Here is a 16,996-nt window from a genome sequence, read left to right on the forward strand (position 1 = left end):
TATCAGGAAAATGCACTGTGGTATTGGATGGAAGTAACAGAGGTATTCTGTGCTAATGGTGATGAAGATTTTGCTCTTCTCTGTGCATTTACCAGAAGTAGTTTTGACTTTATACCTCAGCACAGAAGTAACTAGGTATTTATAAGCATCCATAGGGCCACATACACTGTGCTCCTGGACAAGAAGGCCCGAAGAAACAAGAACCCCGAATGCTCACTTGCGGTTTAGGGAGGGATGCCCAACTCCCTTGCCAGGCCATAAACAGCTTTTTTGTGTGTGGCCTGGCTTCCCCACCAGCTTTTACACCACAGCCTGAACCCAGCTATCCCCCTGGCTGCCTCTGCTGCCCCTTCCCCAGGCCCTGCCCTGTGCCCCTGCCGCTGGCATCTGGAGGGGCCACATGGGGCAGAAATGGCAACTGGTCCCCTCTGTGCCCACCAGGAATAAAAGCAAGGGCACAGAGATGACCAGGCAGTGATCTGCTGAGCGCTGGGGGAGAGGAGAGGTCTCCGCTCAGCTGCCCAGCCCCCGGCATGCACAGCCACAGTGTTATCTGCACCTCCGAGCATCCCAGGCTCGCCTGGTGCTGGGAGATAAAGGAATCATATTGTATCTTTAAAGAGGGACAGGAGTGCGGGAGAGGTGGCCTGTGGCCTCATCTCAGACCTGGCAGGAAAAGATGAGCAAGCGGCCACAAGCACATGGGATGCCCAAGTCAGAGGACAAAGATCAGCCTGTTGTGAGCACTGCTGCCCAGCCAGGGTGGGGGGACAGCCCTGCCACGGCCCCTCAGCCCAACGATGGGCTACATGCAGGGATGAGCTCCAGCACGTTCCCACCGAGCAGAAGGAGAGGGAGGCGCAGAGAGCGGGGCCAGAGGGACTGGGAGCCTGAAGAGCACTCGGGGTGGGGGGAGGATTGAAGAAGATAGAGCTAGTCAAAGTAAAAGAAGATAGTAAAAATAAATATATAAACCGCAAATAGAATAGGATGAAACAAAAAACCCCCCACATTTTAAATGTAAAATCAAACATGGAGGGGAGAGGAATGGGGAAGCAGCCACTAAGTGGTACCAAAGGAACCTCCGTGCCTGGCTCCTGCCTCAGCAGCACAGCCCTGTCCCCGCTCACGGAAGGGCAAGGATGGGCCTCACAGGGCCTTACCCCTGGCAGAACACCCCGACTGACAGCGGGGTGATGGCCGCCACCCCCCCAGGAGGCTGCCCTCGGGAGGTGTGAAGTGAAGGAGGAGGCAGTGAAGGGGCCTGCCCCTCCCCGGGCGCCATCTCGCCCTGATTCACGCTGCTGTTCCACGGGCGGCTCTGGCTGGGAGTCAACAGGAACCCAGCGCCCGGGTCAAAGGCTGGGGCAGCTCGCAGGCCACAGCAGCTTCCCAGCAGAGCCGGTGCCGCGGGTGCTCCCAGGAAAACACAGGAGCGGATTTCAGTGCTGGAGGAGGGGAAAACACTTCCTTTTTCTGTTCACACCCTCCTGCATTAAGCAGGACAAGGACACCTGACATCACTGGCCAGGCCAGGTGGCCTGTGCAGGTCCCTGCAGGGGACTGCTGCCCGGCGTGAAATCTCCAGTGAACACAACAGGGAGCAGATGTCCTCTTTCCTGGGCCCGCAATGTCTAAAGCATCGGTGGGCTCACCAGCTTCCCTGAAAGGCACTGGCAGGGCACACACAGCAGGGGTAGGCTGCAAAATCTATAAACCCTTGATTTCACCCGAGCTGAGGTGGTGTTTCAGACCAGCCACCACTTCAGCAGGTGGCACACTAGCTTGTGGGTCAGCACGTCCGCTTGGAGATCTCTCCACCAAAACTTGTTATTTCACATCACTAGCATGGCCCTGTCTGGGAAGATTCCCTGATGGCTTGGAAGAAAGGGAAATCACAACATCCCAAAAGCTTAAAAGACAAAACCTCAGCAGGAGTCAGGCACTGAAGTTCCTTTGGTGCCACTGAAAATCCCACCCAAAGTCCTCAGGCCCAGCACAAGCAGGTTGTACAAGCACACCTGCCCACGCACAGGCACCGCTGTCACTAGGACTTTTGCCCCATCCACAACAATAAGTCTATTTATAAAGCACCAGCTTCCTCTTCCAGCTCCACCGCCGGTGCTCACAGCACCGATCGCTAAGTGAGCCCCAGCAGCTGCGACGCTGCCCCTCACCACTCATCCCCGCTCCCTCTGGGATCTGGTGGGACAAACAGCCTGCCTGCCCCAAAGCAGCTCCTCCTGACGCTCCGCCGATGGAGCTGCCAGACTCCACAAGGCCACAGCAGAGGTGCAATCAGGAATTTTGCTTGTCTGATGGCTGGTAACCTGTGGTGGAGAAGCAGTGAACAGCTGGGTTGAGAAAGCTGCTTGTGCTTGCCAAGTGTACACGGTCAGCATAAAAAAAAAAAAAAAAAAAAAAGAAAAAAAGCTAGGCTTTCCATGGAGTAAGAACTAAGCACGAGCTCCCACTTCAGCCCAGACACAACTGCGCCTGCTTCTCTCTCTGCAGAGGAGAATTCCTCTTTGACTGGGGAAGAAAACAGGGAACAGGCATAAGGAAAACAGCACATGGCAGCAATCATGGGAGAGTGGCAAACAGCCATCCTAACTGGTGGTCACAAAGCTGTCCAGCAGCTGCAGGGAGGAAGGGAGGGGGGGAATGAGCCAGAGGGAGATGGAGCAGAGGAGGAGGGGAGGAAGCTTTCAAGACAGCAGATTGAGGGCAGCCTCTCAAACAAGTTAAAATGGAGACGTGGTCTCAACTCCCTGTTTAGCAGGAGGCATCCGTGAATGAACAGAAAGGAATAAAACCTGGACAACTAGGAAGTCAAAGTCAATCGAATTCATACATATTTAACAGGGACATTCATCCGAATAGAGGCCTGTCTGTAGCTGCTGGAAAGCAGTCACACTGCCTGGGAGGCTCACGCAGCAAGCCTTGCTCCCAGCCAGCGCGGGACAGAAAGGCGGGGGACTGCTCGCTGTGTCCGGGGAAAAAGCAGCCCTGATGTGAATGGAGGAGAAGATGAAGGAGTGGGTGAAACGCCAGGGAAAAGGTAGCTTCCCGTGCTGGTGAGATGCCGGGGAAAGGGCACACTCTCTGGACCTCCACCCAGGGAGGGCAGGGCAGACCATGCTCTGTTTCACAGCTGAAACCCGCCTCCTGGCACACGGTGCTGGAGACAAGCAGGGCTGCTGCCTGTGGAGCCGGAGCTGCTGAGCTGCAGCCCAGGAGACAGCACGGCTGCCCAGGCTGGGGTAGCCCCAAGAAAAAAGCTTTAGCTCTCATTTTCTGGTCCAGAGCTCCCGATCTCAGTGCAGCAGCACAGCTTTGACAAAAAGCCCCAGAAAGCTGGAGGAACATGTGCCAGGATCATGACTGACATCAGGAGGGATGAGGGATGGAGGGATCACATCTTCCTTAGCCTCTCTAGCAATAACCTGGATCCAGGTACAGACCTGAGTTATAAACTTATTGCCACACGTGCCAGTGGGCTCTTTCAGACCTGTATTAGCAGGAATTCAAGCCTAGGAGAACCACACCACATCAAATCACGTTGCTTCTGCTTCACCTCTGCCTGGACACTAGCTGAACTGATGACCTTGTGTAGGGCTGCGCAATGGCAGGTCCTGTATCAGAGTTGCTCCACAGGCAGCCCTCAGCAACCCCCAGCATTTGATGTGAACCCCATTAAGATAGAAATGGGAAACCCACCTTGGGTACTACTGGTTTGGGAGGTGTCATCACGGGATTCCCCCTGTCTACTGTCCCCCTTGGCATCCCTATGGAACACAAAAACAATTCCTACCCAGACAAGTTTCCTATGTCCAGCACAGCCTGTTGTAGGTGTTCTGCAACCTGGGCTATGTCCTCACTGACACCTGCTCAACCTCAGAAGCCCTCCAGGGGTTTGCACAAGCACAACTGGCTGAACTTTCCAACAAGGCACAGGAGCACAGGCACTCCCATCCCACAGGAATTGCTATGGCCCTGTTGACACAGATGGTGTTTCCAGAGAAGATTTCCCTCTCTCCTAGATGCAGAGGCTCTCCCTCGGGGCAGAAGCAATGACTTTGGTCCACCCTGTCACCCGTGGCAAACAAGCATCAGCCAGACAAGGAGAGACTCTTATCTGGCAGATGGGAAGCAGGACATAGCTGAAGAAAAAATGGGGAGCACACCTACAGCACATGACAGTAATACATGATATGTTCCAGAGATACATGAAAATGACGGTTATGAAAGAGACAAGAGGGGAAAGGAAAGGGAAAAAAAAAAAGTCTTTTGGCCCATGTCCAGGGGGAAAGGTTCATTTCTGTCATCAGACTTAATGGTTCAGCCTAGGGAGAAATGCAAACAGCATCGGGTCCTCCCTTCCCAAAGAGAGCGAGCAGGGTCAAAGGCAGCACCACCTTTCCTCTCCCTGTGCGTGCCATCTGCCTCAGCCTGACCCGAGGCGGGAGGCTGTCCTGAACTGCCATTGTAGCTGGGTTTAAGGAGAACAGCAGTGGTCTGGTGATTGCTGTATCATGTAGGGAATTAGAAGTACTTTTGCCTCAGGCACGACGGTAAACTCAGTAGGAACCAGTTTCCATGCATCAGATATATTACATGGATGCCACACATCCCATTTGGCAACTCCCTCGAGTATTGCAAGCTTCTGGACAAAAGGACTCCAAACTCTTTGGATCTGGCACAGCACTCACCAGGCTTGAATTTAGATTTACATTCTTGGCTGGCAGCCCCGAGTGCTGGGAAGGAAGCATCCTTATCCCCCCTCTCCTCCCTCCTTCCCCCTCCTGCCCCCAGACGGAAGGCGTATTGGATCACTCCTCTCCACGGGTGAGGGAGTGCTCTTCTTCTGGAATAACACCCTCTGCACGGAGAGCTCTGCTGGTCCTGCTCTTCTCCATCCACCAGGAAAACGTCTGTGCTGGAATCCTGTTCTGCTGGAATGAAAACGCATCACAAAATCTAGCGACTTTTGCCAGGATTTTCTTAAGAAAATCAGGAAAACAAAGAGTTCCAGTGGTGTTGAAACATTTTTCAGCATGTTTGAAATGCGACATAGGTGGGTTTGGTTTTTTTTAGTTTCAAAACTACTTTCATTTTAATTCTGTGTCTGTTTGTATTCTATTAGGTAAGCTGCAAAACTCAGAATCAAAGCTTCCAATGGATCCAAAACAAATGAACAAAAAAAACCCCACCAAAACCCAAACACACGAAAACAAAACAACAAAAAAGTGTGGACTAAAAAACCAGAAGATTTTAAAATTTGCCAAATCAAACTCTGAAGAGTAAAAATCCTCTACAAAATCAAACCTAAATCTCAATTTTCATCCTATGTACAAATGTTAAACATTATTTGAATACAATTCTCAGTCTGTGAAATCTCCTGGTGTAGATAAGCCTTTAGGACTAGGCAGGATAGGAAAAGTGCTGTGTTGTGTAAAATGCTGTTATGAAAGTGTTACAACTCCAGTAAGGGGTTCTACCAATACAGCATCTTAAGTTGCTCAAGAAATATATATACATTATCAGCAATAAAAGTACATAGCCAGGAGAGAAGCTATCTATACATCAGGATTTACAGATTTAGGAGTTATGTAATCCTAAATGACATTTCCCAGCATCAGTCCTCTAGACCACATGACTTTTCAACACAGGGAAACAACTTCAGCATCCTCTTAACTGTGTCCTCATGAGTGTGTATGCAGCTCCATTGGTCTTACAGGTGTAAATTAGGACAGGATTTGGTCCATGACATCTATAGCCCAAAAGAACAATTGCAAATCCTTAAAGGAGAGGGAGGGAAAAAAAAAGACAATAGCCCTAAAACAATTAGTGAGATTAGAGACAGAAGAAAAATAATAATGTTGACAAAAGCAATGCTATATGTTAACTTGACCCTAAGTAAAACCTTAGATACCGGCTAGTAAGTATTTTGTTGAAATCACTGACCTGAACACTAAAATAAAGCCACTTCAGAGGGGGCAGCAGCTTTAAACCTACAGAAAGCAGCTTTACATACCGACTGCAGGCAGCGAGTAAAGGACACTGTCTTTAAGCAGAAATTGCAGGAAGTGTGTGGGTGGCAACAGCCATCCTCCATGCTGGAGTTTAGTGGAGGACACTGCGACCATTCCTGTGGCTGATCCAGGGAAACCTCCACGCCATAGTAAGATACACTGCCAAGGCACACCCCGCTTTCCAAGGGCTCAGCAGCCAGGCTTGGGATGACCCTCCTGGAATTGCCAGGGACTGAAATGGAATTAGAAGAGCCAGAAATGGAGGTGAGCTCTTGGATCAAATACAATAGATCTCAGATGCTGTAAATCACGGAGATCAGGTGTCACCCAGTGATTAGGGGAAGACGGGCTAATATCAAAGAGAAAGTAGCCAGCTGCGTTAAGAGGAAGAAAACTCCGATTATAGCCCAGACCTATGAGTCAGACGATCTAGTTTATACCCTTGGCAAAGCTGAAAACTTCCTTTGACATCTTAAGCAAACCAGTTTGCTCTTCAACACAACAGGATAATAATTTACACAGTCCAGAGCTTTAAATTAACTGAAGTTTGTAGACTGCTTGGAGCTCCCAAGGTGAAAAGTGCCGTTACCTTAAAACACAGCAGTGAAACCCTCCTGGAGTCCATCTGCTGAGCACAGTGGGAATGCTCCTGGTTTGGTACCACGCACAGCCGGCTCCCACTGATGTAAAATATGGTTTAGTGCTTGCTGCTTAGTGCCATTGACAATAAGGTCCCAGCATACCGCTTCCTACCCCTTATAGCCAGCTGTATCCCATCACATTCTTCATGAATGGAAACGACTCATATCATTATATCAGGTACAGCCAAGTAAACAGGAAAAACCCAGGTTTGCTAGCAGGTGCTAGGGGAAGGGAGGTGATGGCAATCAGCAGCTTCGGCAGCTATGTAAATGGTACCAGGCATAACAATTTAGTTAACCGCCTCCCTGTCAAGAAAGCCAGAACCATAGGGATTCATATTTAGAGAAGGCTTTCCAGCACACTCTTGGCTCTTATCTTGACCCAGCATTGCATATGCTATTCATCACAGGCTCTGACAGAAATTATATCAGCATCAGCAGCAAAGTAGCAAAATATTATGTGTGGGGAAAAAAAACCCAACCAAAAAAACCACCAGTGTTTACTGTGAATAAGGTCAGTTGTTCTACAGTTTCTACCTTCCAGTTGGGGTTATTTGGCTCTGAGCTGGTGAAAGCACTTTCAGAATATTGGCTGGAACAAGGACGGCATCCAGATGTATTTGACAGAAGTAAAAACCTATGTAAGCCCTACATTTCTTGTCTAAAAGTCACCACCCCAAAATAGATTGTGATCTAGTTATTTTTATTTAGAGAAGAGCCTGTGCCTTGAGTTTGGATCCAAGTCCAAACTCCACTAGAGTTACAGACTGTTGTTAAGGTAGGATGCTTCGTTCTGGCCCAGTATGACCAGTAAGTTAGGGATCTTGCTTAGAACCAGACTCAGACATGAGGGTGGCCCATTTTTACAGGTTTGTGTCATACAATAAATCAGCAGCTTTACACAAAAGGGCCGGTTTATTTATTGATGCAGGGAGAATTTATAAACTGTGTGCTCATTTCCATGTTTCAGAAAGGCTGCAGGTTGTTTCTGGGATGCTGGGAAAACTATTGAGTCTCATCAGTCCTCAGAGAAGACCATTTGACAACAGGGAGCATGTTTCACTACCTGAAAATCACAGTAGTGGGTACTATCAGCTCTCCATGTTAAAGCACTGCTAGCACAGGCCACACACAATACTATAGCTTGCTCCGGTTTGCCCGTGCATGCATCAAGGAATCTTCAACAGTTCTGTATTTTTGGATCTGAAAACCCTGTAGGAACTCCAGGATCTCTTCAAAACCACCTGTACATTTTCTTCCCACTTCCTCCCATTTCTGAATGACCCCCTTGAGCACAGGATCTTTCTTCTTTGCCGCAACTGGATATTCTTAAAGATTTTATTATAACTTGCTGGTTCAGCTTTAACCACAGGGGTACTAACATAATAATTAATACCTATTTCTTGTAAATGGTCTGTTAGTAAATTTGGACAATAATGATCTCTCAGTTACCTTGACTTCTACCACACTGTGTACCCATCCTAGAGCTCTTGTTTACACAGGAGGCCAACACAGCTCCAAATACTCCATTTTAGTTGCTCATACAACAAACAAGTACTTCACACATATTTTACACACATGCTTGGCATAAAACATCCAAGCGCATAGTCACACAAAACAGGAGTAACATAATTATTCCAGTAGATGTATCCAGTCTCACACATGTTCCTTACCCATCTTCAAACCTATAGGAGGCAATGCACATAGGGGCTATGGGCATGTTCTGTGGGAAAAGCTGCAGCCACCTTCTCTCCTTTCTAAAACTCAGGGTAAGGCTATGCTGGTAAACAGCTCCCTCTTAAAGGTAAAGCAATGTCAGCTGGGTTAACTAACACCACCTTTGTCAGCATTTAAAACCATCTGAAAGGCTTCACCTGACATATAGGAAGACCTTGGTTCACCCTTTCTAATAACAGAGCAAGGGGTACAGGTGCCATCAGCAGAGGGTTGGTAGCAAGCATCTGGAATGGCTGCAAGATCTCCAGCCAGTTCAGCTGTTTGAAAATAAATGTCTGTCTGCAGCCTGATGGAACTGAGCTGGTACATCTTCAGACATCCCTTACATAAATCTCTTGTACAGTCATGAGATTTATGATAAACACTTGCTCTTTCCTTAACCTCCAAAACCTTTCCCACCTGTTGAATAACACAAGATTCTTTCCCCTCACCCAGCCTGTTCAATATCTATATAAAGCCTCTAGAGAAGATTCGGTGGCACCATGGACTGACTTGTCAGCAGTACACATATGACACCCATCTCTACATCATCTTCACCTCCCATGCAAATAACACCATTACCCAGCTCTTCAAGGGGTTGGCTGAGATCAGCAAATGAAGAGAAGCTGTCAGAAGCTGAATTGTTGCAAAAGCCTGGGCTGACAGTGGTATAGGAAAGTATTTAACATTTCCATAATGTCATTGAATCTCCATCACTGGCATTAAGACTAATTGAAGATTTAATGTTCATCCAAACTCGTTCATTCTGGAAACCCCAACAAGTGTTGCTGCAAAACCCTCAGTCCTTCAGCATTATTTCTGATCAGATGACTTGCTAGATTGAACTTGGCCCTTATGCTTGATTTCTAAAACCTAGCAGGTTTAGAAATGACACCTCATACAAGAATGCTTCAGTCCATTTACTCAGCAGCACAAGACCACCAGACAAGCTTGAGCTCTCTTCTTTGCTCTGCGAACCAGTCAGTCCCAGCTTAAATTCAAGGCTTTGCCCTTACAGTCAAAGCCTTCATGACCTTAGCAAAAATTGGTTGAGAGACATCCACACTTCTAGCATTCTGTTGAAATCTGACAGTTATATTGCTCTGTAACAAAAAAAAAATATTCAATTTGAAGGAGGTGTGTGCCAGGGACAGATAGTCCTTACTGCCTAAGATACACTGTGAACTCCTGATCACCTGTGGGAGACAACCATAAACCTCAAAAGTGCAGCACAAAAGAGAAATGCCAGTTTTTCAACCCAGCCTTTCCATCTCTATTCTAACTATACCAAAACCGCCAGTAAAAACAAGTAGTCCATGACTGACAGACAGGATGAAGTCTGATTTCCAAGGGCACACTCCAGTGGAGGTTCTCTGGTGCCTGGTAAAAGACGAGCTGAGCTGGCAGCACCTTGGTGCTTGTGGCGCAACCAGGCTCTCTCGTGTACCCATCTGCACGTACCCATCTGCCTCTCTCTTTCAACCTTACAGGAACTGCCCTTTCAGATCTGTATTCTTTTGCCAAATCAACTGACCACTTTGGGGAGGTAGGGCACATGCAATCACATACGCAGACAGACATACAGACACAGCATGAATTCAGAGGCATCGTTTTACTAGGAAACAGTTACTGGCAAAATTGCCCTATGTAAAAAATAGGAGAGGAAGAGAGAAAGGCATGTCGAAGATGTCTTGTGTTCATTTTCATGAGCTGATAAAGTAACTGGAGGCAGATACATAAAGGTATTCAGGAACATCTGAGGAGTCATTGCTTTCCAACACACCAGTGACCAGGGGTCCTCAAACTACGTCCCGCGAGCTGGATACGGCCCCCCAGGGTCCTCAGTCCGGCCCCCGGTATTTACAGAACCCCCCCCGCCGGGGTTGTGGGAGGAAACCAAGCAGCCGCAGATGACTGCCTGCCACTTCATGCACGCGCCGGCCCCCTGTTTAAAAAGTTTGAGGACCACTGCCAGTGACAGTCAGGGACTCAGAACCCAGACAGAATCACACAAATATTCTCAAATGACAATGAGTCACTAATGATAATCAGATCCGAAATAAATTTATTTCCTCCTAAAACAAACACAAAAGCTTCTTTCCAATTATACAAGATGTAAAACAAGTCAAGAAGTCTAGAAGACACCATCAAAATACACCTGAATCCATGTCCATAACTCACTGCCACCAGGGAGGGGGCCTTGTTTTAAGGCTGCATTTCCATGTTACTTTTGAATCCCATGACCACTGCTCAGCTGCAATACATCAATGTTTAAGTTGCCTGCCAAGGAAAGTAAAACAGGGGTACCTCAACAGGGGAACAAACCAGCTGTGTATCTATGCAATATTCAGAATAAACACTCTGATGATGCAGAATCCTCATGATGCATCTAGTATTGCATGAACCCTCAAGCTGGTTTTGCCTGGAAGAAAATCCATGTATGAGCAGGGATACCATTCAGCAACGCTAAAACAGGTTTGTAATATTCCATCCTTTTTTCTTCAGCACAAAAATAAGCCCTGAAGAATACATGTCAGATACTTATTTCTGACAACTGATTATAACTTTGTGCATTGTAAATTGTTGGACAACTTTTCAAATGGTTAAAAGGTGTGCAAAGGTTGAAAAGCTTGAAAGGTTGAAAGTCTTTCCAAGGATGATAAAATGTTGCTGAACTTTCTAAACTAGGTTTCCATGGCATTTTCACCACGACAACTGTTCAACTTGACATCTGCCTAAATTTGTACAGACCTTTGGGGCTAATTTGACAAGAAATAAGGGACCAAGTAAACCATCAGAAGAGAAACTTGGAATCACCAAAGAGGCCCACTTAAAACCTATGCCATGGTGGGGTTGTATCTCCTCAGGCTCTTCCAGTGGTTGATTCCAGCAGCAACATTTGGTTGGCACACCATGCTAGTGAGTCAGCATTTTAAGTTATAACTGAAAAAAAAAGAAGAAGAAGAAGCTGGTTTAATTATTTGGTAAAGCACCTAGCATCATCACAAAAGTGCCCAAATTTTAGTGCAAACCAACCTCTTCCCTGTTCTCTCCCAAAACTCCATCTTCTTTTCTCACACTGAGAGAAAACATCCAGGGCACCTCTTCTTTCTGCCGAGTACCCTCTGCCCTGCTTGCACATGTGCTTATCCAGGAACAGGCATCAATAGTGAAATGGGATTACGTTCCACTGGTTTAGAGCATGAGCACAGCCCTGGGTGGGGCTGCTGGAGGATCAGCTCTTAATAAGGTGTCCAATTTATAATCTAGCAGGGCGAGGAGCAACTGGCTCTCAGAATGAATAGCTCTTCTGTGTTACCATCTCCTGAGGCTGGCTGCCTGGCCAGCCTGCCTCATCCTTTTCTCTCTCTCTCTCTCTCTCTGTCTCACAGATGTTACTCTTTTCACTAACTTTTTTGCTGTTTCCAGACTGGAAATATAAAGAGGAAGGAAGACAAGACATATCTGGTCGGACACTGCAAACTGCAGCAAAACGAACCAACTATCTGCTAGCTTAATAGGAAACAAACCCCTGGTCCTTGCTTATTCCAAAAAGGTTGCATTTCAACCTAGGATCCCGCTCCCAGGGACCACCTTTGTGCCAGGAGGTGCCTTTACAAGGGACGTGCAGGCGCCGGCAGCGATGCTCACACGCACACGCGGCGGGGTGAGGGGGGAAGCAGGGGGATGCGATCCCCCGACTGATGCTCTCCCTGGTCTCCTCTTAAAGCCTTTCTGCTAAACGGCGGCCGGCGGCTCTGCCGAGCAGCGCCACGTTAACAAACCGATCCTTGCGGGCAGCCACGTTGGCTCCCTCGGCCGTTACCGGCGACACACACATCCCCGGGGATGCCACAACCGCCTTATCCACCGCCTCGACCTTCCTCCCCTTGCAGAGCCATACAGCCACCAGCCATCTCCGGACGGCCAGCCCCGGCGCCGCCGGCAGCCCCGGCACGGCACGGCCCCGCGGCACGGCACGGCACGGCCCCACGGCACGGCACGGCCCCGAGGGGCTGCGGCGGGGCGGGAGCGGCGGCGCGGGCGGGGGTGGCCCGGCCCCCGCCCCCTCCCGCGCCCGCGCAGCGCCCCCTGGTGGCGCGCACGACGCCGGCCGCGGCCCGCCCGCCGGCCTGACCCGAGCCAGCCCCGCGGCTGCCCCTGCCCGCAGCAGCCCGGGCGACGGCAGGCGGCTACGCCTGGAGCTGCCCTCAGCGGTGTTTTAAAGAAGCATCGTGACTTACCGGGCAGGTCGGAAACAGACAGACCCGGCGACGAACGGGTACGGTCCTCAGCTCCAGCTGAGACCTGAGGAGCGGCTTACACAGCGGTTCTGCAAAGGCCAGCAGCACTCTGGGCAAATATTCACCCTGCCCCGAGAGATTTGTCACAGAGCCTCCCATACCTCCAGGAGATACATTTAATAGATTTCCTTTCCACAGCGGTGATCTAATCCGACCTCTCACAAAGCATAAATCTGTAGGACGGTGCATTCAGGAATGACTGCTCCTCTGCAGCCACAGTCCTCGCGTTCTGTCTCTGTGCTGGCACTGCCTTGTGCAGAATGACTCCCATCTGCAGCACTTAAAAAAAACCAAACTTAAACACAACTCCACCTGAAAACCTTCCATCATTCTGCGCTTCCCCCCTTGCCAAAGCGAAGTGAAAGGTGATACGGCCAGCCACTTGATCAATCTTTGTCAGGGTCGGGGGCATCTGGCTCCTGTAGGATTTTTTTTATAGTAGGAGTCTGTTTCTAAGGCCACTGACTCTTCTGCAGCAGGATGCTGTTTTCAGAATCTGATTTAAGCTGAACTCCAAAAGACCAGAGAGAAAGAAGAAGCAGGGAGCGTGCGCTCGACTTCCCAGAAAAGACACCCAAGCTGTTCTTACAGCCTCCTGCAACCGCAGCCCGTCCTCCGCGGGCTCCACAGCTCATCCCGGCAACTGCCAGCACTGTGGGCTCAGAGGGCACGGGAAGCGGCCTGCAGCTGGCTGGGGGAGCCTGCCTAGTTTGAGCAGTGTTTTCAATTAATAGCCGGCTCAGCAGCCACGTCATGGTCTGTGAGGAATGCTAAGTGTCATTAGCAGTCTCTTGGTCCAAAATGTTTGGGAGAGCCACTGTTCTGTCGCCATCCTCGCAGGGTCTTTGCATCTGGGAGGAATGCCTGGGATGGAGAACACAAAAGGACATGCTGGACTGAAGTACCCGTTATGCCATTGAAAAAAATGAAAATAAGATGTCAACAGTTTCTATGGGCCTAATTGTTTCTTCTCAAACAGATTGTTAGCTTATGTGAATCAGGGTAGCTCTACTGAGTAAACCAAAGAATGAAAAGGGGGAGGGGGGTGGCCTTGGGATCAGAAAGGCACAATATGGATCTTTATCCTCATTGCTTGCTGGCTACTGAGTAACATTAACTTACTGCTACCACCCCCCAGCCACCAAGAGATAGTGGCACTAAGAGAGATGAAGAGACACGAGGTGGCAAATAGTGAGACCGCTTCTGCAAACACCACCGTGCAAGGCCAGTCGAAGGAACAGGCCTTGACTCCCTTCCTCTGCAACTCCTGCTCTTGCCCTGCTGCTCAACTCTATCGTGAAACTGAACTGCACAAAACTGAGCTGATTAAAAACCAGAAACGGTTATTTTCTGAGCCAGATTCTTCCCTGGTCTGGTCCACTTTACAGCCACATGCGCTCTGGACCGGGTATAAAGAAAATACACCTGCTTCTTTCAGCATCAGTGCCAGCTTGAAGAGTTCATCAAACTGCAGCCTGGTGAAACACTGGGAAATCCCACAGAAAGCAAAAGAGAAGGAAGCTGTACTTTAATTTCAGCAAAACACTGAACACAGACAAAAAGCAGACAGTGAGTGAGTGAGTGATACAAATGCGCCTAGTCAGATTTTTCTCCACTGGACCTTCAAGAGAAAAAGAGGTAAAACATCAAGCACAGAGGGCAGTCCCAGTTCTCCAAACACAAAATCAGGACAAGCCAAATCCTGTCCAATTGCACAACATTAAAGAGCGATTCTGTGCTTTCTTACCTTGTGCTAAGGGAACAGCAATGTTCTGACCTGCAGTGATTTATGTGTAGCAAATTCATGCTCATAAACAAGTGAGAGGAACCAAAATCTCATGCCCTAATCCTTCCAAGCAAAACCAAATTCTTCATCGGCAGCGATCTTGCTGTTGAAGGAGGTAACGTTTATCCTCATTTGAGTCCAACAAAAACACCAAAACAGAAGAAACAGTGCTCAAAGAGCTCTTCTCTGTCACATTTGCAAATAATGCTACTAAAAAAAAAAACCAAACAGTAATTGCTTCACATGCCTTACAAACATTAATTAATTCAGCCTGATGTGTCCCCAGCTGGACAGGTGTTATCATCTCCACTGAACATATGAACAAGATGATTAAGTCAGAGCTGGCCCTGTTTTTTCTAAGTAGCATCTAATTGTCAGTGCCCTTCTGTGTGCAGGCAGCTTCTGTTAATTTTGGCTAGAGCTATAAGGGACTAATACATGTGCAAGACGGATTCTAGGTATCTCAAGCTACAGGGCTAAAATTAAAGCCCATGCTAGAAAATGTGAACCTGAAAGAATTGCCCATGGCTGGGCAAGACAGGAAATCTGTTGCAGGACCAGGAAAATAAGCCAAGTCTTCAGATTCCTTGGGGCTTGTCTCCACAAGACATGTAGGGAAGCAACGTAAAATTGCAGTACGCCAGAAACATTCTCCCCAGGTGGACCCTTCAGTAAAATTGCAGCACACCAGAAACATTCTCCCCAGGTGGACCCTTCAGTCTTCACTGCTTTCAAAGAGCAAATTTTACCTCCTGCATAAATTCATCCCTTCCCCACAAACAAAGAGAGACCCACTTCTCACTTACTGCTGAACACCGTAGCTTCTTGCCACTTTCTAAACTGAAAGGTGATGGTGACACGAGAAGGATGTGGTGACTCAGGAGGTACCAATAAGAAAGCCAAGGGTAAAGTTTCACTTTGGTTTCAGCAGAAAACTTCCCCATTAAGATGCTCTTGGTTTGCAATCAGCGATGAAGTAGCTTACCTGCATTTCAAAAAGAGGTGAGCTACCTCCCGTTTAGCATACACAAAGATTATGTCTGCCCCTTTTAAACAGACACAGATGATCTGAATAGCTGCCTCCGTTAGCTGGAGCATGATGCCAGCCCAAAAGAGGAGCTGTGTGGTTTCATGCTAGCAATAAACAGCAAGTCTCTCTGCAATAAACTCTCTAGAGATAATCTAACAACGTCTGTGCATGGGACTGGGCTACAGATGCACATCCTCCCCAGCTAAGGTGCTGGTGGTAAAGGCTTTCCTCCCAGCCTGTGGTTACCATCCCTTGAAGATCTGATTTGCTGACCTGTGCTTCAAGCTTCTCACATTTTTTCAGTCTGAATGAGGTAGGTTAGCAGAGGCCCAGTATTGCAACGTTACAAGCTACCACCTAATGCAAGACAGGGAGCGGTCACCCCGCAGCTTACTCCCTGGAGCCCAAGCAGCAGGAACCTCCAGTGCCAGGGAAAAGCTGGAAATGGTAACTTCTGCCACAGATGACATGGACATCTATGGACTAAGTGCAGGGTGACAGTGTCTGCAAGTTCATACTCTGGCCTGTCACATGCCAGCTTTCATATGGAGATGAGCCTGGTGCTAATGCACTAGGCTTGGCTAACCTTTTAAATGGTGTGGGCATAGCTTTGCCATTATTTCAGTTCTTAAATTGGTACAATATAGCTTAAATGGCAAAAACCAGTGCAGGCTACTGGTGGTCCAAAGGAAGTCATTGCGCTGCAGTGAGTACCCTGTGGTGAGGACAGCAGCTGTCCACAGTGACCACCCAGCATACACTGTGGAGACAGGCTTAAGGTCACTTTATGGGCTTGGCGGACTTGAGAAGAGTCGGAACAGCAGAACAGATGTAACACTGTTTTGTCACTTCAGGTTACAGACATACATCTGTTCAGACTAAAGCAGAGCCCCTTGGTGTAGCTCCCCCTCAACCCTCACACACCCTCCGAAACACTTACACCTGCTGTTCCATGACACCAAATCAAGTGTTTGTGTAGCTGAGCTCTAAAGATTTTTTAAGGACCTTTGGGTTAAAAAGAAAAAGCCCACCATACATCCTTTCTGAAAAGCAAGTCTTTTCTTTTAAGTACATCATTTCACAGAACTGGCTTAAAGGGCAGCTAGACAAACAGCTGAATCAGCACAGCCAATGAAGCAGTAACCCGGGGCAGTGCAGAAGGAGCGAACTGAGCAGCCTTCTCGCTCAGCTGCAAGCTAGAGCACGATGCCTGACTGCAGCCCAGGTCTACCAATACTTTCCAAAGTCTGTGTTTTGGTTTGGATTGTTTTGTGGGCTGAGGTTTTTTTCTTACGTTTCCTAAGGAAATAAGGCTTATGCAATTGCTCTGTCCCTCAGTCTTCCTGTAATCCCTTTTAAATCTGCTGTCCAATCTCAGTCAAATCTGAAAGAGTCTCAAATGCAGCATGTCCCTCAAAATCAGCCAGTGTCCGGGTAGGAGCCCAAACTCATGTCATCTGCAAGGAGAAAGGCAGGCAAAACTC

At 48.3% G+C, this 16,996-nt stretch overlaps 1 long non-coding RNA gene across 1 annotated transcript; it reads right to left on the bottom strand.

The window, feature by feature from the left end:
* Positions 1-10,434: 10,434 nt before the first annotated feature.
* Positions 10,435-13,341, bottom strand: LOC130147001 (uncharacterized). The gene is made up of 2 exons (XR_008821066.1): positions 12,637-13,341; positions 10,435-11,335 (listed from the first exon to the last, which is right to left on the bottom strand). It is a non-coding gene; the product is annotated as an uncharacterized LOC130147001 (long non-coding RNA).
* Between the last annotated feature and the right edge of the window lie 3,655 nt (positions 13,342-16,996).

This window comes from Falco biarmicus, chromosome 3 (genome assembly GCF_023638135.1).
Source record: "Falco biarmicus isolate bFalBia1 chromosome 3, bFalBia1.pri, whole genome shotgun sequence".
Classification (NCBI taxonomy): domain Eukaryota; kingdom Metazoa; phylum Chordata; class Aves; order Falconiformes; family Falconidae; genus Falco; species Falco biarmicus.